This window comes from Taudactylus pleione, unplaced genomic scaffold (genome assembly GCF_031769625.1).
Source record: "Taudactylus pleione unplaced genomic scaffold, aTauple2 ptg000177l, whole genome shotgun sequence".
In the NCBI taxonomy this organism is placed as follows: domain Eukaryota; kingdom Metazoa; phylum Chordata; class Amphibia; order Anura; family Myobatrachidae; genus Taudactylus; species Taudactylus pleione.
Window position 1 is genome coordinate 360,886 of NW_028284579.1, and position 21,930 is coordinate 382,815.

Here is a 21,930-nt window from a genome sequence, read left to right on the forward strand (position 1 = left end):
TATTTCTCTTCACAAGCAACAAGGAAGAGACATTGTAGAACAAAGAAGAAAAGGAAGAACACTGTCAGAAGTCTGATTTGAACCCAGAGGAGACTGCGACCTGAACGCAGCGCCTTAGACCGCTCGGCCATCCTGACACATAAAAAACTAAGTTTCTTAAAAATTGGATAAAACTAATTAACCAAAATTACTTTTTCAAAGGTGCAATGTCCATGCTGCTGTTGAAACTATTGATTCAAATATTAGTAATAAATTGCTTTTTCAATTATTTTTCAAAGATGCTTAAAGTTGGATAAATCAAAAAGATATTGTAAAAATAACATTAACACGGAATTAACTATAGTTTAGGATTTTCCAAATATTTGAGAAAATGCTTGATACAAATAACATCTTCACATGCTCTACAATTAATGCCTGAATTTTGTATTGATTGATTGAGAGCTGCATTGAAAGAAAATCATTACTCCAAATGTGGCAGTTTCCAAAATACATTGAAAAGGGGTTGTGCAGTATCTATTTTTCTAATTCATAGAATGCCAAGGAAAAATGCGGTAATTATTTTTTTTGCTCTATTCAGGATTGGATTCCAAGTGTCTAGAATTTGTTGTCTTGTGGATTTTCACTCACCATAGAAAAGACATTTATGAACTTTCCAAGAACTGGCTAATGATATTGGCTTATGGCCTTGATTGGATGCTATGAAGGAGTGTACAAGTAGGGTTTGTGTTCATGACCACTGGCTTAAAAGAGCAGTGTTCTTACTCCTGAGATATGGAGCCCTGATTCAGAAGTTGGGGGATATTTTATTTTGCAAACTCAGTATATGAAAAAATGTTGACCAAAGAAAAAAATACATATAATATTGATGTCTGAAGTAGTAATTAAGTCCATATTTTTAGGAAAGATTGCAACATTTTCTTTGATTGATATAAAGCAGAAATAATGGAAGGTTGATTATTCTTCAAAGTAGTTTGTGAAACAGATTTGCAGTGAATATCTTAAGTATTTCTCTTCACAAGCAACAAGGAAGAGACATTGTAGAACAAAGAAGAAAAGGAAGAACACTGTCAGAAGTGGGATTTGAACCCACGCCTCCAGAGGAGACTGCGACCTGAACGCAGCGCCTTAGACCGCTCGGCCATCCTGACACATAAAAAACTACGTTTCATAAAAATTGGATAAAACTAATTAACCAAAACTACTTTTTCAAAGGTGCAATGTCCATGCTGCTGTTGAAACTATTGATTCAAATATTAGTAATAAATTGCTTTTTCAATTATTTTTCAAAGATGCTTAAGGTTGGATAAATCAAAAAGATATTGTAAAAATAACATTAACACGGAATTACCTATAGTTTAGGATTTTCCAATATTTGAGAAAATGCTTGACACAAATAACATCTTCACATGCTCTACAATTAATGCCTGAATTTTGTATTGATTGATTGAGAGCTGCATTGAAAGAAAATCATTACTCCAAATGTGGCAGTTTCCAAAATACATTGAAAAGGGGATGTGCAGTATCTATTTTTCTAATTCATAGAATGCCAAGGAAAAATGCGGTAATTATTTTTTTTGCTCTATTCAGGATTGGATTCCAAGTGTCTAGAATTTGTTGTCTTGTGGATTTTCACTCACCATAGAAAAGACATTTATGAACTTTCCAAGAACTGGCTAATGATATTGGCTTATGGCCTTGATTGGATGCTATGAAGGAGTGTACAAGTAGGGTTTGTGTTCAACACCACTGGCTTAAAAGAGCAGTGTTCTTACTCCTGAGATATGGAGCCCTGATTCAGAAGTTGGGGGATATTTTATTTTGCAAACTCAGTATATGAAAAAATGTTGACCAAAGAAAAAAATACATATAATATTGATGTCTGAAGTAGTATTTAAGTCCATATTTTTAGGGAAGATTGCAACATTTTCTTTGATTGATATAAAGCAGAAATAATGGAAGGTTGATTATTCTTCAAAGTGGTTTGTGAAACAGATTTGCAGTGAATATCTTAAGTATTTCTCTTCACAAGCAACAAGGAAGAGACATTGTAGAACAAAGAAGAAAAGGAAGAACACTGTCAGAAGTGGGATTTGAACCCACGCCTCCAGAGGAGATTGCGACCTGAACGCAGCGCCTTAGACCGCTCGGCCATGCTGACACGTAAAAAACTATGTTTCATAAAAATTGGATAAAACTAATTAACCAAAACTACTTTTTCAAAGGTGCAATGTCCATGCTGCTGTTGAAACTATTGATTCAAATATTAGTAATAAATTGCTTTTTCAATTATTTTTCAAAGATGCTTAAAGTTGGATAAATCAAAAAGATATTGTAAAAATAACATTAACACGGAATTACCTATAGTTTAGGATTTTCCAAATATTTGTGAAAATGCTTGACACAAATAACATCTTCACATGCTCTACAATTAATGCCTGAATTTTGTATTGATTGATTGAGAGCTGCATTGAAAGAAAATCATTACTCCAAATGTGGCAGTTTCCAAAATACATTGAAAAGGGGATGTGCAGTATCTATTTTTCTAATTCATAGAATGCCAAGGAAAAATGCGGTAATTATTTTTTTTGCTCTATTCAGGATTGGATTCCAAGTGTCTAGAATTTGTTGTCTTGTGGATTTTCACTCACCATAGAAAAGACATTTATGAACTTTCCAAGAACTGGCTAATGATATTGGCTTATGGCCTTGATTGGATGCTATGAAGGAGTGTACAAGTAGGGTTTGTGTTCAACACCACTGGCTTAAAAGAGCAGTGTTCTTACTCCTGAGATATGGAGCCCTGATTCAGAAGTTGGGGGATATTTTATTTTGCAAACTCAGTATATGAAAAAATGTTGACCAAAGAAAAAAATACATATAATATTGATGTCTGAAGTAGTATTTAAGTCCATATTTTTAGGGAAGATTGCAACATTTTCTTTGATTGATATAAAGCAGAAATAATGGAAGGTTGATCATTCTTCAAAGTGGTTTGTGAAACAGATTTGCAGTGAATATCTTAAGTATTTCTCTTCACAAGCAACAAGGAAGAGACATTGTAGAACAAAGAAGAAAAGGAAGAACACTGTCAGAAGTGGGATTTGAACCCACGCCTCCAGAGGAGACTGCGACCTGAACGCAGCGCCTTAGACCGCTCGGCCATCCTGACACGTAAAAAACTATGTTTCATAAAAATTGGATAAAACTAATTAACCAAAACTACTTTTTCAAAGGTGCAATGTCCATGCTGCTGTTGAAACTATTGATTCAAATATTAGTAATAAATTGCTTTTTCAATTATTTTTCAAAGATGCTTAAAGTTGGATAAATCAAAAAGATATTGTAAAAATAACATTAACACGGAATTACCTATAGTTTAGGATTTTCCAAATATTTGTGAAAATGCTTGACACAAATAACATCTTCACATGCTCTACAATTAATGCCTGAATTTTGTATTGATTGATTGAGAGCTGCATTGAAAGAAAATCATTACTCCAAATGTGGCAGTTTCCAAAATACATTGAAAAGGGGATGTGCAGTATCTATTTTTCTAATTCATAGAATGCCAAGGAAAAATGCGGTAATTATTTTTTTTGCTCTATTCAGGATTGGATTCCAAGTGTCTAGAATTTGTTGTCTTGTGGATTTTCACTCACCATAGAAAAGACATTTATGAACTTTCCAAGAACTGGCTAATGATATTGGCTTATGGCCTTGATTGGATGCTATGAAGGAGTGTACAAGTAGGGTTTGTGTTCAACACCACTGGCTTAAAAGAGCAGTGTTCTTACTCCTGAGATATGGAGCCCTGATTCAGAAGTTGGGGGATATTTTATTTTGCAAACTCAGTATATGAAAAAATGTTGACCAAAGAAAAAAATACATATAATATTGATGTCTGAAGTAGTATTTAAGTCCATATTTTTAGGGAAGATTGCAACATTTTCTTTGATTGATATAAAGCAGAAATAATGGAAGGTTGATTATTCTTCAAAGTGGTTTGTGAAACAGATTTGCAGTGAATATCTTAAGTATTTCTCTTCACAAGCAACAAGGAAGAGACATTGTAGAACAAAGAAGAAAAGGAAGAACACTGTCAGAAGTGGGATTTGAACCCACGCCTCCAGAGGAGACTGCGACCTGAACGCAGCGCCTTAGACCGCTCGGCCATCCTGACACGTAATAAACTATGTTTCATAAAAATTGGATAAAACTAATTAACCAAAACTACTTTTTCAAAGGTGCAATGTCCATGCTGCTGTTGAAACTATTGATTCAAATATTAGTAATAAATTGCTTTTTCAATTATTTTTCAAAGATGCTTAAAGTTGGATAAATCAAAAAGATATTGTAAAAATAACATTAACACGGAATTACCTATAGTTTAGGATTTTCCAAATATTTGTGAAAATGCTTGACACAAATAACATCTTCACATGCTCTACAATTAATGCCTGAATTTTGTATTGATTGATTGAGAGCTGCATTGAAAGAAAATCATTACTCCAAATGTGGCAGTTTCCAAAATACATTGAAAAGGGGATGTGCAGTATCTATTTTTCTAATTCATAGAATGCCAAGGAAAAATGCGGTAATTATTTTTTTTGCTCTATTCAGGATTGGATTCCAAGTGTCTAGAATTTGTTGTCTTGTGGATTTTCACTCACCATAGAAAAGACATTTATGAACTTTCCAAGAACTGGCTAATGATATTGGCTTATGGCCTTGATTGGATGCTATGAAGGAGTGTACAAGTAGGGTTTGTGTTCAACACCACTGGCTTAAAAGAGCAGTGTTCTTACTCCTGAGATATGGAGCCCTGATTCAGAAGTTGGGGGATATTTTATTTTGCAAACTCAGTATATGAAAAAATGTTGACCAAAGAAAAAAATACATATAATATTGATGTCTGAAGTAGTATTTAAGTCCATATTTTTAGGGAAGATTGCAACATTTTCTTTGATTGATATAAAGCAGAAATAATGGAAGGTTGATTATTCTTCAAAGTGGTTTGTGAAACAGATTTGCAGTGAATATCTTAAGTATTTCTCTTCACAAGCAACAAGGAAGAGACATTGTAGAACAAAGAAGAAAAGGAAGAACACTGTCAGAAGTGGGATTTGAACCCACGCCTCCAGAGGAGACTGCGACCTGAACGCAGCGCCTTAGACCGCTCGGCCATCCTGACACGTAATAAACTATGTTTCATAAAAATTGGATAAAACTAATTAACCAAAACTACTTTTTCAAAGGTGCAATGTCCATGCTGCTGTTGAAACTATTGATTCAAATATTAGTAATAAATTGCTTTTTCAATTATTTTTCAAAGATGCTTAAAGTTGGATAAATCAAAAAGATATTGTAAAAATAACATTAACACGGAATTACCTATAGTTTAGGATTTTCCAAATATTTGTGAAAATGCTTGACACAAATAACATCTTCACATGCTCTACAATTAATGCCTGAATTTTGTATTGATTGATTGAGAGCTGCATTGAAAGAAAATCATTACTCCAAATGTGGCAGTTTCCAAAATACATTGAAAAGGGGATGTGCAGTATCTATTTTTCTAATTCATAGAATGCCAAGGAAAAATGCGGTAATTATTTTTTTTGCTCTATTCAGGATTGGATTCCAAGTGTCTAGAATTTGTTGTCTTGTGGATTTTCACTCACCATAGAAAAGACATTTATGAACTTTCCAAGAACTGGCTAATGATATTGGCTTATGGCCTTGATTGGATGCTATGAAGGAGTGTACAAGTAGGGTTTGTGTTCAACACCACTGGCTTAAAAGAGCAGTGTTCTTACTCCTGAGATATGGAGCCCTGATTCAGAAGTTGGGGGATATTTTATTTTGCAAACTCAGTATATGAAAAAATGTTGACCAAAGAAAAAAATACATATAATATTGATGTCTGAAGTAGTATTTAAGTCCATATTTTTAGGGAAGATTGCAACATTTTCTTTGATTGATATAAAGCAGAAATAATGGAAGGTTGATTATTCTTCAAAGTGGTTTGTGAAACAGATTTGCAGTGAATATCTTAAGTATTTCTCTTCACAAGCAACAAGGAAGAGACATTGTAGAACAAAGAAGAAAAGGAAGAACACTGTCAGAAGTGGGATTTGAACCCACGCCTCCAGAGGAGACTGCGACCTGAACGCAGCGCCTTAGACCGCTCGGCCATCCTGACACGTAAAAAACTATGTTTCATAAAAATTGGATAAAACTAATTAACCAAAACTACTTTTTCAAAGGTGCAATGTCCATGCTGCTGTTGAAACTATTGATTCAAATATTAGTAATAAATTGCTTTTTCAATTATTTTTCAAAGATGCTTAAAGTTGGATAAATCAAAAAGATATTGTAAAAATAACATTAACACGGAATTACCTATAGTTTAGGATTTTCCAAATATTTGTGAAAATGCTTGACACAAATAACATCTTCACATGCTCTACAATTAATGCCTGAATTTTGTATTGATTGATTGAGAGCTGCATTGAAAGAAAATCATTACTCCAAATGTGGCAGTTTCCAAAATACATTGAAAAGGGGATGTGCAGTATCTATTTTTCTAATTCATAGAATGCCAAGGAAAAATGCGGTAATTATTTTTTTTGCTCTATTCAGGATTGGATTCCAAGTGTCTAGAATTTGTTGTCTTGTGGATTTTCACTCACCATAGAAAAGACATTTATGAACTTTCCAAGAACTGGCTAATGATATTGGCTTATGGCCTTGATTGGATGCTATGAAGGAGTGTACAAGTAGGGTTTGTGTTCAACACCACTGGCTTAAAAGAGCAGTGTTCTTACTCCTGAGATATGGAGCCCTGATTCAGAAGTTGGGGGATATTTTATTTTGCAAACTCAGTACATGAAAAAATGTTGACCAAAGAAAAAAATACATATAATATTGATGTCTGAAGTAGTATTTAAGTCCATATTTTTAGGGAAGATTGCAACATTTTCTTTGATTGATATAAAGCAGAAATAATGGAAGGTTGATTATTCTTCAAAGTGGTTTGTGAAACAGATTTGCAGTGAATATCTTAAGTATTTCTCTTCACAAGCAACAAGGAAGAGACATTGTAGAACAAAGAAGAAAACTGTCAGAAGTGGGATTTGAACCCACGCCTCCAGAGGAGACTGCGACCTGAACGCAGCGCCTTAGACTGCTCAGCCATCCTGACACATAAAAAACTACGTTTCATAAAAATTGGATAAAACTAATTAACCAAAACTACTTTTTCAAAGGTGCAATGTCCATGCTGCTGTTGAAACTATTGATTCAAATATTAGTAATAAATTGCTTTTTCAATTATTTTTCAAAGATGCTTAAGGTTGGATAAATCAAAAAGATATTGTAAAAATAACATTAACACGGAATTACCTATAGTTTAGGATTTTCCAAATATTTGAGAAAATGCTTGACACAAATAACATTTTCACATGCTCTACAATTAATGCCTGAATTTTGTATTGATTGATTGAGAGCTGCATTGAAAGAAAATCATTACTCCAAATGTGGCAGTTTCCAAAATACATTGAAAAGGGGTTGTGCAGTATCTATTTTTCTAATTCATAGAATGCCAAGGAAAAATGCGGTAATTATTTTTTTTGCTCTATTCAGGATTGGATTCCAAGTTTCTAGAATTTGTTGTCTTGTGGATTTTCACTCACCATAGAAAAGACATTTATGAACTTTCCAAGAACTGGCTAATGATATTGGCTTATGGCCTTGATTGGATGCTATGAAGGAGTGTACAAGTAGGGTTTGTGTTCATGACCACTGGCTTAAAAGAGCAGTGTTCTTACTCCTGAGATATGGAGCCCTGATTCAGAAGTTGGGGGATATTTTATTTTGCAAACTCAGTATATGAAAAAATGTTGACCAAAGAAAAAAATACATATAATATTGATGTCTGAAGTAGTATTTAAGTCCATATTTTTAGGGAAGATTGCAACATTTTCTTTGATTGATATAAAGCAGAAATAATGGAAGGTTGATTATTCTTCAAAGTGGTTTGTGAAACAGATTTGCAGTGAATATCTTAAGTATTTCTCTTCACAAGCAACAAGGAAGAGACATTGTAGAACAAAGAAGAAAAGGAAGAACACTGTCAGAAGTGGGATTTGAACCCACGCCTCCAGAGGAGACTGCGACCTGAACGCAGCGCCTTAGACCGCTCGGCCATCCTGACACATAAAAAACTAAGTTTCATAAAAATTGGATAAAACTAATTAACCAAAATTACTTTTTCAAAGGTGCAATGTCCATGCTGCTGTTGAAACTATTGATTCAAATATTAGTAATAAATTGCTTTTTCAATTATTTTTCAAAGATGCTTAAAGTTGGATAAATCAAAAAGATATTGTAAAAATAACATTAACACGGAATTAACTATAGTTTAGGATTTTCCAAATATTTGAGAAAATGCTTGATACAAATAACATCTTCACATGCTCTACAATTAATGCCTGAATTTTGTATTGATTGATTGAGAGCTGCATTGAAAGAAAATCATTACTCCAAATGTGGCAGTTTCCAAAATACATTGAAAAGGGGTTGTGCAGTATCTATTTTTCTAATTCATAGAATGCCAAGGAAAAATGCGGTAATTATTTTTTTTGCTCTATTCAGGATTGGATTCCAAGTGTCTAGAATTTGTTGTCTTGTGGATTTTCACTCACCATAGAAAAGACATTTATGAACTTTCCAAGAACTGGCTAATGATATTGGCTTATGGCCTTGATTGGATGCTATGAAGGAGTGTACAAGTAGGGTTTGTGTTCATGACCACTGGCTTAAAAGAGCAGTGTTCTTACTCCTGAGATATGGAGCCCTGATTCAGAAGTTGGGGGATATTTTATTTTGCAAACTCAGTATATGAAAAAATGTTGACCAAAGAAAAAAATACATATAATATTGATGTCTGAAGTAGTAATTAAGTCCATATTTTTAGGAAAGATTGCAACATTTTCTTTGATTGATATAAAGCAGAAATAATGGAAGGTTGATTATTCTTCAAAGTAGTTTGTGAAACAGATTTGCAGTGAATATCTTAAGTATTTCTCTTCACAAGCAACAAGGAAGAGACATTGTAGAACAAAGAAGAAAAGGAAGAACACTGTCAGAAGTGGGATTTGAACCCACGCCTCCAGAGGAGACTGCGACCTGAACGCAGCGCCTTAGACCGCTCGGCCATCCTGACACATAAAAAACTACGTTTCATAAAAATTGGATAAAACTAATTAACCAAAACTACTTTTTCAAAGGTGCAATGTCCATGCTGCTGTTGAAACTATTGATTCAAATATTAGTAATAAATTGCTTTTTCAATTATTTTTCAAAGATGCTTAAGGTTGGATAAATCAAAAAGATATTGTAAAAATAACATTAACACGGAATTACCTATAGTTTAGGATTTTCCAATATTTGAGAAAATGCTTGACACAAATAACATCTTCACATGCTCTACAATTAATGCCTGAATTTTGTATTGATTGATTGAGAGCTGCATTGAAAGAAAATCATTACTCCAAATGTGGCAGTTTCCAAAATACATTGAAAAGGGGATGTGCAGTATCTATTTTTCTAATTCATAGAATGCCAAGGAAAAATGCGGTAATTATTTTTTTTGCTCTATTCAGGATTGGATTCCAAGTGTCTAGAATTTGTTGTCTTGTGGATTTTCACTCACCATAGAAAAGACATTTATGAACTTTCCAAGAACTGGCTAATGATATTGGCTTATGGCCTTGATTGGATGCTATGAAGGAGTGTACAAGTAGGGTTTGTGTTCAACACCACTGGCTTAAAAGAGCAGTGTTCTTACTCCTGAGATATGGAGCCCTGATTCAGAAGTTGGGGGATATTTTATTTTGCAAACTCAGTATATGAAAAAATGTTGACCAAAGAAAAAAATACATATAATATTGATGTCTGAAGTAGTATTTAAGTCCATATTTTTAGGGAAGATTGCAACATTTTCTTTGATTGATATAAAGCAGAAATAATGGAAGGTTGATTATTCTTCAAAGTGGTTTGTGAAACAGATTTGCAGTGAATATCTTAAGTATTTCTCTTCACAAGCAACAAGGAAGAGACATTGTAGAACAAAGAAGAAAAGGAAGAACACTGTCAGAAGTGGGATTTGAACCCACGCCTCCAGAGGAGACTGCGACCTGAACGCAGCGCCTTAGACCGCTCGGCCATCCTGACACAAAAAAAACTAAGTTTCATAAAAATTGGATAAAACTAATTAACCAAAACTACTTTTTCAAAGGTGCAATGTCCATGCTGCTGTTGAAACTATTGATTCAAATATTAGTAATAAATTGCTTTTTCAATTATTTTTCAAAGATGCTTAAAGTTGGATAAATCAAAAAGATATTGTAAAAATAACATTAACACGGAATTACCTATAGTTTAGGATTTTCCAAATATTTGTGAAAATGCTTGACACAAATAACATCTTCACATGCTCTACAATTAATGCCTGAATTTTGTATTGATTGATTGAGAGCTGCATTGAAAGAAAATCATTACTCCAAATGTGGCAGTTTCCAAAATACATTGAAAAGGGGATGTGCAGTATCTATTTTTCTAATTCATAGAATGCCAAGGAAAAATGCGGTAATTATTTTTTTTGCTCTATTCAGGATTGGATTCCAAGTGTCTAGAATTTGTTGTCTTGTGGATTTTCACTCACCATAGAAAAGACATTTATGAACTTTCCAAGAACTGGCTAATGATATTGGCTTATGGCCTTGATTGGATGCTATGAAGGAGTGTACAAGTAGGGTTTGTGTTCAACACCACTGGCTTAAAAGAGCAGTGTTCTTACTCCTGAGATATGGAGCCCTGATTCAGAAGTTGGGGGATATTTTATTTTGCAAACTCAGTATATGAAAAAATGTTGACCAAAGAAAAAAATACATATAATATTGATGTCTGAAGTAGTATTTAAGTCCATATTTTTAGGGAAGATTGCAACATTTTCTTTGATTGATATAAAGCAGAAATAATGGAAGGTTGATTATTCTTCAAAGTGGTTTGTGAAACAGATTTGCAGTGAATATCTTAAGTATTTCTCTTCACAAGCAACAAGGAAGAGACATTGTAGAACAAAGAAGAAAAGGAAGAACACTGTCAGAAGTGGGATTTGAACCCACGCCTCCAGAGGAGATTGCGACCTGAACGCAGCGCCTTAGACCGCTCGGCCATGCTGACACGTAAAAAACTATGTTTCATAAAAATTGGATAAAACTAATTAACCAAAACTACTTTTTCAAAGGTGCAATGTCCATGCTGCTGTTGAAACTATTGATTCAAATATTAGTAATAAATTGCTTTTTCAATTATTTTTCAAAGATGCTTAAAGTTGGATAAATCAAAAAGATATTGTAAAAATAACATTAACACGGAATTACCTATAGTTTAGGATTTTCCAAATATTTGTGAAAATGCTTGACACAAATAACATCTTCACATGCTCTACAATTAATGCCTGAATTTTGTATTGATTGATTGAGAGCTGCATTGAAAGAAAATCATTACTCCAAATGTGGCAGTTTCCAAAATACATTGAAAAGGGGATGTGCAGTATCTATTTTTCTAATTCATAGAATGCCAAGGAAAAATGCGGTAATTATTTTTTTTGCTCTATTCAGGATTGGATTCCAAGTGTCTAGAATTTGTTGTCTTGTGGATTTTCACTCACCATAGAAAAGACATTTATGAACTTTCCAAGAACTGGCTAATGATATTGGCTTATGGCCTTGATTGGATGCTATGAAGGAGTGTACAAGTAGGGTTTGTGTTCAACACCACTGGCTTAAAAGAGCAGTGTTCTTACTCCTGAGATATGGAGCCCTGATTCAGAAGTTGGGGGATATTTTATTTTGCAAACTCAGTATATGAAAAAATGTTGACCAAAGAAAAAAATACATATAATATTGATGTCTGAAGTAGTATTTAAGTCCATATTTTTAGGGAAGATTGCAACATTTTCTTTGATTGATATAAAGCAGAAATAATGGAAGGTTGATTATTCTTCAAAGTGGTTTGTGAAACAGATTTGCAGTGAATATCTTAAGTATTTCTCTTCACAAGCAACAAGGAAGAGACATTGTAGAACAAAGAAGAAAAGGAAGAACACTGTCAGAAGTGGGATTTGAACCCATGCCTCCAGAGGAGACTGCGACCTGAACGCAGCACCTTAGACCGCTCGGCCATCCTGACACATAAAAAACTACGTTTCATAAAAATTGGATAAAACTAATTAACCAAAACTACTTTTTCAAAGGTGCAATGTCCATGCTGCTGTTGAAACTATTGATTCAAATATTAGTAATAAATTGCTTTTTCAATTATTTTTCAAAGATGCTTAAAGTTGGATAAATCAAAAAGACATTGTAAAAATAACATTAACACGGAATTACCTATAGTTTAGGATTTTCCAAATATTTGAGAAAATGCTTGACACAAATAACATCTTCACATGCTCTACAATTAATGCCTGAATTTTGTATTGATTGATTGAGAGCTGCATTGAAAGAAAATCATTACTCCAAATGTGGCAGTTTCCAAAATACATTGAAAAGGGGATGTGCAGTATCTATTTTTCTAATTCATAGAATGCCAAGGAAAAATGCGGTAATTATTTTTTTTGCTCTATTCAGGATTGGATTCCAAGTGTCTAGAATTTGTTGTCTTGTGGATTTTCACTCACCATAGAAAAGACATTTATGAACTTTCCAAGAACTGGCTAATGATATTGGCTTATGGCCTTGATTGGATGCTATGAAGGAGTGTACAAGTAGGGTTTGTGTTCATGACCACTGGCTTAAAAGAGCAGTGTTCTTACTCCTGAGATATGGAGCCCTGATTCAGAAGTTGGGGGATATTTTATTTTGCAAACTCAGTATATGAAAAAATGTTGACCAAAGAAAAAAATACATATAATATTGATGTCTGAAGTAGTATTTAAGTCCATATTTTTAGGGAAGATTGCAACATTTTCTTTGATTGATATAAAGCAGAAATAATGGAAGGTTGATTATTCTTCAAAGTGGTTTGTGAAACAGATTTGCAGTGAATATCTTAAGTATTTCTCTTCACAAGCAACAAGGAAGAGACATTGTAGAACAAAGAAGAAAACTGTCAGAAGTGGGATTTGAACCCACGCCTCCAGAGGAGACTGCGACCTGAACGCAGCGCCTTAGACCGCTCGGCCATCCTGACACATAAAAAACTACGTTTCATAAAAATTGGATAAAACTAATTAACCAAAACTACTTTTTCAAAGGTGCAATGTCCATGCTGCTGTTGAAACTATTGATTCAAATATTAGTAATAAATTGCTTTTTCAATTATTTTTCAAAGATGCTTAAGGTTGGATAAATCAAAAAGATATTGTAAAAATAACATTAACACGGAATTACCTATAGTTTAGGATTTTCCAAATATTTGAGAAAATGCTTGACACAAATAACATCTTCACATGCTCTACAATTAATGCCTGAATTTTGTATTGATTGATTGAGAGCTGCATTGAAAGAAAATCATTACTCCAAATGTGGCAGTTTCCAAAATACATTGAAAAGGGGTTGTGCAGTATCTATTTTTCTAATTCATAGAATGCCAAGGAAAAATGCGGTAATTATTTTTTTTGCTCTATTCAGGATTGGATTCCAAGTTTCTAGAATTTGTTGTCTTGTGGATTTTCACTCACCATAGAAAAGACATTTATGAACTTTCCAAGAACTGGCTAATGATATTGGCTTATGGCCTTGATTGGATGCTATGAAGGAGTGTACAAGTAGGGTTTGTGTTCATGACCACTGGCTTAAAAGAGCAGTGTTCTTACTCCTGAGATATGGAGCCCTGATTCAGAAGTTGGGGGATATTTTATTTTGCAAACTCAGTATATGAAAAAATGTTGACCAAAGAAAAAAATACATATAATATTGATGTCTGAAGTAGTATTTAAGTCCATATTTTTAGGGAAGATTGCAACATTTTCTTTGATTGATATAAAGCAGAAATAATGGAAGGTTGATTATTCTTCAAAGTGGTTTGTGAAACAGATTTGCAGTGAATATCTTAAGTATTTCTCTTCACAAGCAACAAGGAAGAGACATTGTAGAACAAAGAAGAAAAGGAAGAACACTGTCAGAAGTCTGATTTGAACCCACGCCTCCAGAGGAGACTGCGACCTGAACGCAGCGCCTTAGAGCGCTCAGCCATCCTGACACATAAAAAACTAACTTTCATAAAAATTGGATAAAACTAATTAACCAAAATTACTTTTTCAAAGGTGCAATGTCCATGCTGCTGTTGAAACTATTGATTCAAATATTAGTAATAAATTGCTTTTTCAATTATTTTTCAAAGATGCTTAAAGTTGGATAAATCAAAAAGATATTGTAAAAATAACATTAACACGGAATTAACTATAGTTTAGGATTTTCCAAATATTTGAGAAAATGCTTGATACAAATAACATCTTCACATGCTCTACAATTAATGCCTGAATTTTGTATTGATTGATTGAGAGCTGCATTGAAAGAAAATCATTACTCCAAATGTGGCAGTTTCCAAAATACATTGAAAAGGGGTTGTGCAGTATCTATTTTTCTAATTCATAGAATGCCAAGGAAAAATGCGGTAATTATTTTTTTTGCTCTATTCAGGATTGGATTCCAAGTGTCTAGAATTTGTTGTCTTGTGGATTTTCACTCACCATAGAAAAGACATTTATGAACTTTCCAAGAACTGGCTAATGATATTGGCTTATGGCCTTGATTGGATGCTATGAAGGAGTGTACAAGTAGGGTTTGTGTTCATGACCACTGGCTTAAAAGAGCAGTGTTCTTACTCCTGAGATATGGAGCCCTGATTCAGAAGTTGGGGGATATTTTATTTTGCAAACTCAGTATATGAAAAAATGTTGACCAAAGAAAAAAATACATATAATATTGATGTCTGAAGTAGTAATTAAGTCCATATTTTTAGGAAAGATTGCAACATTTTCTTTGATTGATATAAAGCAGAAATAATGGAAGGTTGATTATTCTTCAAAGTAGTTTGTGAAACAGATTTGCAGTGAATATCTTAAGTATTTCTCTTCACAAGCAACAAGGAAGAGACATTGTAGAACAAAGAAGAAAAGGAAGAACACTGTCAGAAGTGGGATTTGAACCCACGCCTCCAGAGGAGACTGCGACCTGAACCTTAGACCGCTCGGCCATCCTGACACATAAAAAACTACGTTTCATAAAAATTGGATAAAACTAATTAACCAAAACTACTTTTTCAAAGGTGCAATGTCCATGCTGCTGTTGAAACTATTGATTCAAATATTAGTAATAAATTGCTTTTTCAATTATTTTTCAAAGATGCTTAAGGTTGGATAAATCAAAAAGATATTGTAAAAATAACATTAACACGGAATTACCTATAGTTTAGGATTTTCCAAATATTTGAGAAAATGCTTGATACAAATAACATCTTCACATGCTCTACAATTAATGCCTGAATTTTGGATTGATTGATTGAGAGCTGCATTGAAAGAAAATCATTACTCCAAATGTGGCAGTTTCCAAAATACATTGAAAAGGGGTTGAGCAGTATCTATTTTTCTAATTCATAGAATGCCAAGGAAAAATGCGGTAATTATTTTTTTTGCTCTATTCAGGATTGGATTCCAAGTTTCAAGAATTTGTTGTCTTGTGGATTTTCACTCACCATAGAAAAGACATTTATGAACTTTCCAAGAACTGGCTAATGATATTGGCTTATGGCCTTGATTGGATGCTATGAAGGAGTGTACAAGTAGGGTTTGTGTTCATGACCACTGGCTTAAAAGAGCAGTGTTCTTACTCCTGAGATATGGAGCCCTGATTCAGAAGTTGGGGGATATTTTATTTTGCAAACTCAGTATATGAAAAAATGTTGACCAAAGAAAAAAATACATATAATATTGATGTCTGAAGTAGTATTTAAGTCCATATTTTTAGGAAAGATTGCAACATTTTCTTTGATTGATATAAAGCAGAAATAATGGAAGGTTGATTATTCTTCAAAGTGGTTTGTGAAACAGATTTGCAGTGAATATCTTAAGTATTTCTCTTCACAAGCAACAAGGAAGAGACATTGTAGAACAAAGACGAAAAGGAAGAACACTGTCAGAAGTGGGATTTGAACCCACGCCTCCAGAAGAGACTGCGACCTGAACGCAGCGCCTTAGACCGCTCGGCCATCCTGACACATAAAAAACTACGTTTCATAAAAATTGGATAAAACTAATTAACCAAAACTACTTTTTCAAAGGTGCAATGTCCATGCTGCTGTTGAAACTATTGATTCAAATATTAGTAATAAATTGCTTTTTCAATTATTTTTCAAAGATGCTTAAGGTTGGATAAATCAAAAAGATATTGTAAAAATAACATTAACACGGAATTACCTATAGTTTAGGATTTTCCAAATATTTGAGAAAATGCTTGACACAAATAACATCTTCACATGCTCTACAATTAATGCCTGAATTTTGTATTGATTGATTGAGAGCTGCATTGAAAGAAAATCATTACTCCAAATGTGGCAGTTTCCAAAATACATTGAAAAGGGGATGTGCAGTATCTATTTTTCTAATTCATAGAATGCCAAGGAAAAATGCGGTAATTATTTTTTTTGCTCTATTCAGGATTGGATTCCAAGTGTCTAGAATTTGTTGTCTTGTGGATTTTCACTCACCATAGAAAAGACATTTATGAACTTTCCAAGAACTGGCTAATGATATTGGCTTATGGCCTTGATTGGATGCTATGAAGGAGTGTACAAGTAGGGTTTGTGTTCAACACCACTGGCTTAAAAGAGCAGTGTTCTTACTCCTGAGATATGGAGCCCTGATTCAGAAGTTGGGGGATATTTTATTTTGCAAACTCAGTATATGAAAAAATGTTGACCAAAGAAAAAAATACATATAATATTGATGTCTGAAGTAGTATTTAAGTCCATATTTTTAGGGAAGATTGCAACATTTTCTTTGATTGATATAAAGCAGAAATAATGGAAGGTTGATTATTCTTCAAAGTGGTTTGTGAAACAGATTTGCAGTGAATATCTTAAGTATTTCTCTTCACAAGCAACAAGGAAGAGACATTGTAGAACAAAGAAGAAAAGGAAGAACACTGTCAGAAGTGGGATTTGAACCCATGCCTCCAGAGGAGACTGCGACCTGAACGCAGCACCTTAGACCGCTCGGCCATCCTGACACATAAAAAACTACGTTTCATAAAAATTGGATAAAACTAATTAACCAAAACTACTTTTTCAAAGGTGCAATGTCCATGCTGCTGTTGAAACTATTGATTCAAATATTAGTAATAAATTGCTTTTTCAATTATTTTTCAAAGATGCTTAAAGTTGGATAAATCAAAAAGATTTTGTAAAAATAACATTAACACGGAATTAACTATAGTTTAGGATTTTCCAAATATTTGAGAAAATGCTTGATACAAATAACATCTTCACATGCTCTACAATTAATGCCTGAATTTTGGATTGATTGATTGAGAGCTGCATTGAAAGAAAATCATTACTCCAAATGTGGCAGTTTCCAAAATACATTGAAAAGGGGTTGTGCAGTATCTATTTTTCTAATTCATAGAATGCCAAGGAAAAATGCGGTAATTATTTTTTTTGCTCTATTCAGGATTGGATTCCAAGTGTCTAGAATTTGTTGTCTTGTGGATTTTCACTCACCATAGAAAAGACATTTATGAACTTTCCAAGAACTGGCTAATGATATTGGCTTATGGCCTTGATTGGATGCTATGAAGGAGTGTACAAGTAGGGTTTGTGTTCATGACCACTGGCTTAAAAGAGCAGTGTTCTTACTCCTGAGATATGGAGCCCTGATTCAGAAGTTGGGGGATATTTTATTTTGCAAACTCAGTATATGAAAAAATGTTGACCAAAGAAAAAAATACATATAATATTGATGTCTGAAGTAGTAATTAAGTCCATATTTTTAGGAAAGATTGCAACATTTTCTTTGATTGATATAAAGCAGAAATAATGGAAGGTTGATTATTCTTCAAAGTAGTTTGTGAAACAGATTTGCAGTGAATATCTTAAGTATTTCTCTTCACAAGCAACAAGGAAGAGACATTGTAGAACAAAGAAGAAAAGGAAGAACACTGTCAGAAGTGGGATTTGAACCCACGCCTCCAGAGGAGACTGCGACCTGAACGCAGCGCCTTAGACCGCTCGGCCATCCTGACACATAAAAAACTACGTTTCATAAAAATTGGATAAAACTAATTAACCAAAACTACTTTTTCAAAGGTGCAATGTCCATGCTGCTGTTGAAACTATTGATTCAAATATTAGTAATAAATTGCTTTTTCAATTATTTTTCAAAGATGCTTAAGGTTGGATAAATCAAAAAGATATTGTAAAAATAACATTAACACGGAATTACCTATAGTTTAGGATTTTCCAAATATTTGAGAAAATGCTTGATACAAATAACATCTTCACATGCTCTACAATTAATGCCTGAATTTTGGATTGATTGATTGAGAGCTGCATTGAAAGAAAATCATTACTCCAAATGTGGCAGTTTCCAAAATACATTGAAAAGGGGTTGAGCAGTATCTATTTTTCTAATTCATAGAATGCCAAGGAAAAATGCGGTAATTATTTTTTTTGCTCTATTCAGGATTGGATTCCAAGTTTCTAGAATTTGTTGTCTTGTGGATTTTCACTCACCATAGAAAAGACATTTATGAACTTTCCAAGAACTTGCTAATGATATTGGCTTATGGCCTTGATTGGATGCTATGAAGGAGTGTACAAGTAGGGTTTGTGTTCATAACCACTGGCTTAAAAGAGCAGTGTTCTTACTCCTGAGATATGGAGCCCTGATTCAGAAGTTGGGGGATATTTTATTTTGCAAAATCAGTATATGAAAAAATGTTGACCAAAGAAAAAAATACATATAATATTGATGTCTGAAGTAGTATTTAAGTCCATATTTTTAGGAAAGATTGCAACATTTTCTTTGATTGATATAAAGCAGAAATAATGGAAGGTTGATTATTCTTCAAAGTGGTTTGTGAAACAGATTTGCAGTGAATATCTTAAGTATTTCTCTTCATATATCTTAAGTATTTCTCTTCACAAGCAACAAGGAAGAGACATTGTAGAACAAAGACGAAAAGGAAGAACACTGTCAGAAGTGGGATTTGAACCCACGCCTCCAGAGGAGACTGCGACCTGAACGCAGCGCCTTAGACCGCTCGGCCATCCTGACACATAAAAAACTACGTTTCATAAAAATTGGATAAAACTAATTAACCAAAACTACTTTTTCAAAGGTGCAATGTCCATGCTGCTGTTGAAACTATTGATTCAAATATTAGTAATAAATTGCTTTTTCAATTATTTTTCAAAGATGCTTAAGGTTGGATAAATCAAAAAGATATTGTAAAAATAACATTAACACGGAATTACCTATAGTTTAGGATTTTCCAAATATTTGAGAAAATGCTTGACACAAATAACATCTTCACATGCTCTACAATTAATGCCTGAATTTTGTATTGATTGATTGAGAGCTGCATTGAAAGAAAATCATTACTCCAAATGTGGCAGTTTCCAAAATACATTGAAAAGGGGATGTGCAGTATCTATTTTTCTAATTCATAGAATGCCAAGGAAAAATGCGGTAATTATTTTTTTTGCTCTATTCAGGATTGGATTCCAAGTGTCTAGAATTTGTTGTCTTGTGGATTTTCACTCACCATAGAAAAGACATTTATGAACTTTCCAAGAACTGGCTAATGATATTGGCTTATGGCCTTGATTGGATGCTATGAAGGAGTGTACAAGTAGGGTTTGTGTTCAACACCACTGGCTTAAAAGAGCAGTGTTCTTACTCCTGAGATATGGAGCCCTGATTCAGAAGTTGGGGGATATTTTATTTTGCAAACTCAGTATATGAAAAAATGTTGACCAAAGAAAAAAATACATATAATATTGATGTCTGAAGTAGTATTTAAGTCCATATTTTTAGGGAAGATTGCAACATTTTCTTTGATTGATATAAAGCAGAAATAATGGAAGGTTGATTATTCTTCAAAGTGGTTTGTGAAACAGATTTGCAGTGAATATCTTAAGTATTTCTCTTCACAAGCAACAAGGAAGAGACATTGTAGAACAAAGACGAAAAGGAAGAACACTGTCAGAAGTGGGATTTGAACCCACGCCTCCAGAGGAGACTGCGACCTGAACGCAGCGCCTTAGACCGCTCGGCCATCCTGACACATAAAAAACTACGTTTCATAAAAATTGGATAAAACTAATTAACCAAAACTACTTTTTCAAAGGTGCAATGTCCATGCTGCTGTTGAAACTATTGATTCAAATATTAGTAATAAATTGCTTTTTCAATTATTTTTCAAAGATGCTTAAGGTTGGATAAATCAAAAAGATATTGTAAAAATAACATTAACACGGAATTACCTATAGTTTAGGATTTTCCAAATATTTGAGAAAATGCTTGACACAAATAACATCTTCACATGCTCTACAATTAATGCCTGAATTTTGTATTGATTGATTGAGAGCTGCATTGAAAGAAAATCATTACTCCAAATGTGGCAGTTTCCAAAATACATTGAAAAGGGGATGTGCAGTATCTATTTTTCTAATTCATAGAATGCCAAGGAAAAATGCGGTAATTATTTTTTTTGCTCTATTCAGGATTGGATTCCAAGTGTCTAGAATTTGTTGTCTTGTGGATTTTCACTCACCATAGAAAAGACATTTATGAACTTTCCAAGAACTGGCTAATGATATTGGCTTATGGCCTTGATTGGATGCTATGAAGGAGTGTACAAGTAGGGTTTGTGTTCAACACCACTGGCTTAAAAGAGCAGTGTTCTTACTCCTGAGATATGGAGCCCTGATTCAGAAGTTGGGGAATATTTTATTTTGCAAACTCAGTATATGAAAAAATGTTGACCAAAGAAAAAAATACATATAATATTGATGTCTGAAGTAGTATTTAAGTCCATATTTTTAGGGAAGATTGCAACATTTTCTTTGATTGATATAAAGCAGAAATAATGGAAGGTTGATTATTCTTCAAAGTGGTTTGTGAAACAGATTTGCAGTGAATATCTTAAGTATTTCTCTTCACAAGCAACAAGGAAGAGACATTGTAGAACAAAGAAGAAAAGGAAGAACACTGTCAGAAGTGGGATTTGAACCCACGCCTCCAGAAGAGACTGCGACCTGAACGCAGCGCCTTAGACCGCTCGGCCATCCTGACACATAAAAAACTACGTTTCATAAAAATTGGATAAAACTAATTAACCAAAACTACTTTTTCAAAGGTGCAATGTCCATGCTGCTGTTGAAACTATTGATTCAAATATTAGTAATAAATTGCTTTTTCAATTATTTTTCAAAGATGCTTAAGGTTGGATAAATCAAAAAGATATTGTAAAAATAACATTAACACGGAATTACCTATAGTTTAGGATTTTCCAAATATTTGAGAAAATGCTTGACACAAATAACATCTTCACATGCTCTACAATTAATGCCTGAATTTTGTATTGATTGATTGAGAGCTGCATTGAAAGAAAATCATTACTCCAAATGTGGCAGTTTCCAAAATACATTGAAAAGGGGATGTGCAGTATCTATTTTTCTAATTCATAGAATGCCAAGGAAAAATGCGGTAATTATTTTTTTTGCTCTATTCAGGATTGGATTCCAAGTGTCTAGAATTTGTTGTCTTGTGGATTTTCACTCACCATAGAAAAGACATTTATGAACTTTCCAAGAACTGGCTAATGATATTGGCTTATGGCCTTGATTGGATGCTATGAA

At 33.6% G+C, this 21,930-nt stretch overlaps 16 non-coding genes across 16 annotated transcripts; all 16 read right to left on the reverse strand.

The window, feature by feature from the left end:
- Window positions 1-1,065: 1,065 nt before the first annotated feature.
- Window positions 1,066-1,148, reverse strand: TRNAL-CAG (transfer RNA leucine (anticodon CAG)). The gene has a single exon. It is a non-coding gene; the product is annotated as a tRNA-Leu (tRNA).
- A 1,938-nt stretch (window positions 1,149-3,086) lies between these two features.
- Window positions 3,087-3,169, reverse strand: TRNAL-CAG (transfer RNA leucine (anticodon CAG)). Its single transcript has one exon. It is a non-coding gene; the product is annotated as a tRNA-Leu (tRNA).
- A 928-nt stretch (window positions 3,170-4,097) lies between these two features.
- Window positions 4,098-4,180, reverse strand: TRNAL-CAG (transfer RNA leucine (anticodon CAG)). The gene has a single exon. It is a non-coding gene; the product is annotated as a tRNA-Leu (tRNA).
- A 928-nt stretch (window positions 4,181-5,108) lies between these two features.
- Window positions 5,109-5,191, reverse strand: TRNAL-CAG (transfer RNA leucine (anticodon CAG)). Its single transcript has one exon. It is a non-coding gene; the product is annotated as a tRNA-Leu (tRNA).
- Window positions 5,192-6,119: 928 nt separating this feature from the next.
- On the reverse strand, window positions 6,120-6,202 carry TRNAL-CAG (transfer RNA leucine (anticodon CAG)). Its single transcript has one exon. It is a non-coding gene; the product is annotated as a tRNA-Leu (tRNA).
- A 1,930-nt stretch (window positions 6,203-8,132) lies between these two features.
- TRNAL-CAG (transfer RNA leucine (anticodon CAG)) lies at window positions 8,133-8,215 on the reverse strand. Its single transcript has one exon. It is a non-coding gene; the product is annotated as a tRNA-Leu (tRNA).
- A 928-nt stretch (window positions 8,216-9,143) lies between these two features.
- Window positions 9,144-9,226, reverse strand: TRNAL-CAG (transfer RNA leucine (anticodon CAG)). The gene has a single exon. It is a non-coding gene; the product is annotated as a tRNA-Leu (tRNA).
- A 927-nt stretch (window positions 9,227-10,153) lies between these two features.
- Window positions 10,154-10,236, reverse strand: TRNAL-CAG (transfer RNA leucine (anticodon CAG)). The gene has a single exon. It is a non-coding gene; the product is annotated as a tRNA-Leu (tRNA).
- Window positions 10,237-12,175: 1,939 nt separating this feature from the next.
- On the reverse strand, window positions 12,176-12,258 carry TRNAL-CAG (transfer RNA leucine (anticodon CAG)). The gene has a single exon. It is a non-coding gene; the product is annotated as a tRNA-Leu (tRNA).
- Window positions 12,259-13,177: 919 nt separating this feature from the next.
- On the reverse strand, window positions 13,178-13,260 carry TRNAL-CAG (transfer RNA leucine (anticodon CAG)). Its single transcript has one exon. It is a non-coding gene; the product is annotated as a tRNA-Leu (tRNA).
- Window positions 13,261-16,203: 2,943 nt separating this feature from the next.
- On the reverse strand, window positions 16,204-16,286 carry TRNAL-CAG (transfer RNA leucine (anticodon CAG)). The gene has a single exon. It is a non-coding gene; the product is annotated as a tRNA-Leu (tRNA).
- A 928-nt stretch (window positions 16,287-17,214) lies between these two features.
- On the reverse strand, window positions 17,215-17,297 carry TRNAL-CAG (transfer RNA leucine (anticodon CAG)). The gene has a single exon. It is a non-coding gene; the product is annotated as a tRNA-Leu (tRNA).
- Window positions 17,298-18,225: 928 nt separating this feature from the next.
- TRNAL-CAG (transfer RNA leucine (anticodon CAG)) lies at window positions 18,226-18,308 on the reverse strand. The gene has a single exon. It is a non-coding gene; the product is annotated as a tRNA-Leu (tRNA).
- A 951-nt stretch (window positions 18,309-19,259) lies between these two features.
- Window positions 19,260-19,342, reverse strand: TRNAL-CAG (transfer RNA leucine (anticodon CAG)). The gene has a single exon. It is a non-coding gene; the product is annotated as a tRNA-Leu (tRNA).
- A 928-nt stretch (window positions 19,343-20,270) lies between these two features.
- Window positions 20,271-20,353, reverse strand: TRNAL-CAG (transfer RNA leucine (anticodon CAG)). Its single transcript has one exon. It is a non-coding gene; the product is annotated as a tRNA-Leu (tRNA).
- A 928-nt stretch (window positions 20,354-21,281) lies between these two features.
- Window positions 21,282-21,364, reverse strand: TRNAL-CAG (transfer RNA leucine (anticodon CAG)). The gene has a single exon. It is a non-coding gene; the product is annotated as a tRNA-Leu (tRNA).
- Between the last annotated feature and the right edge of the window lie 566 nt (window positions 21,365-21,930).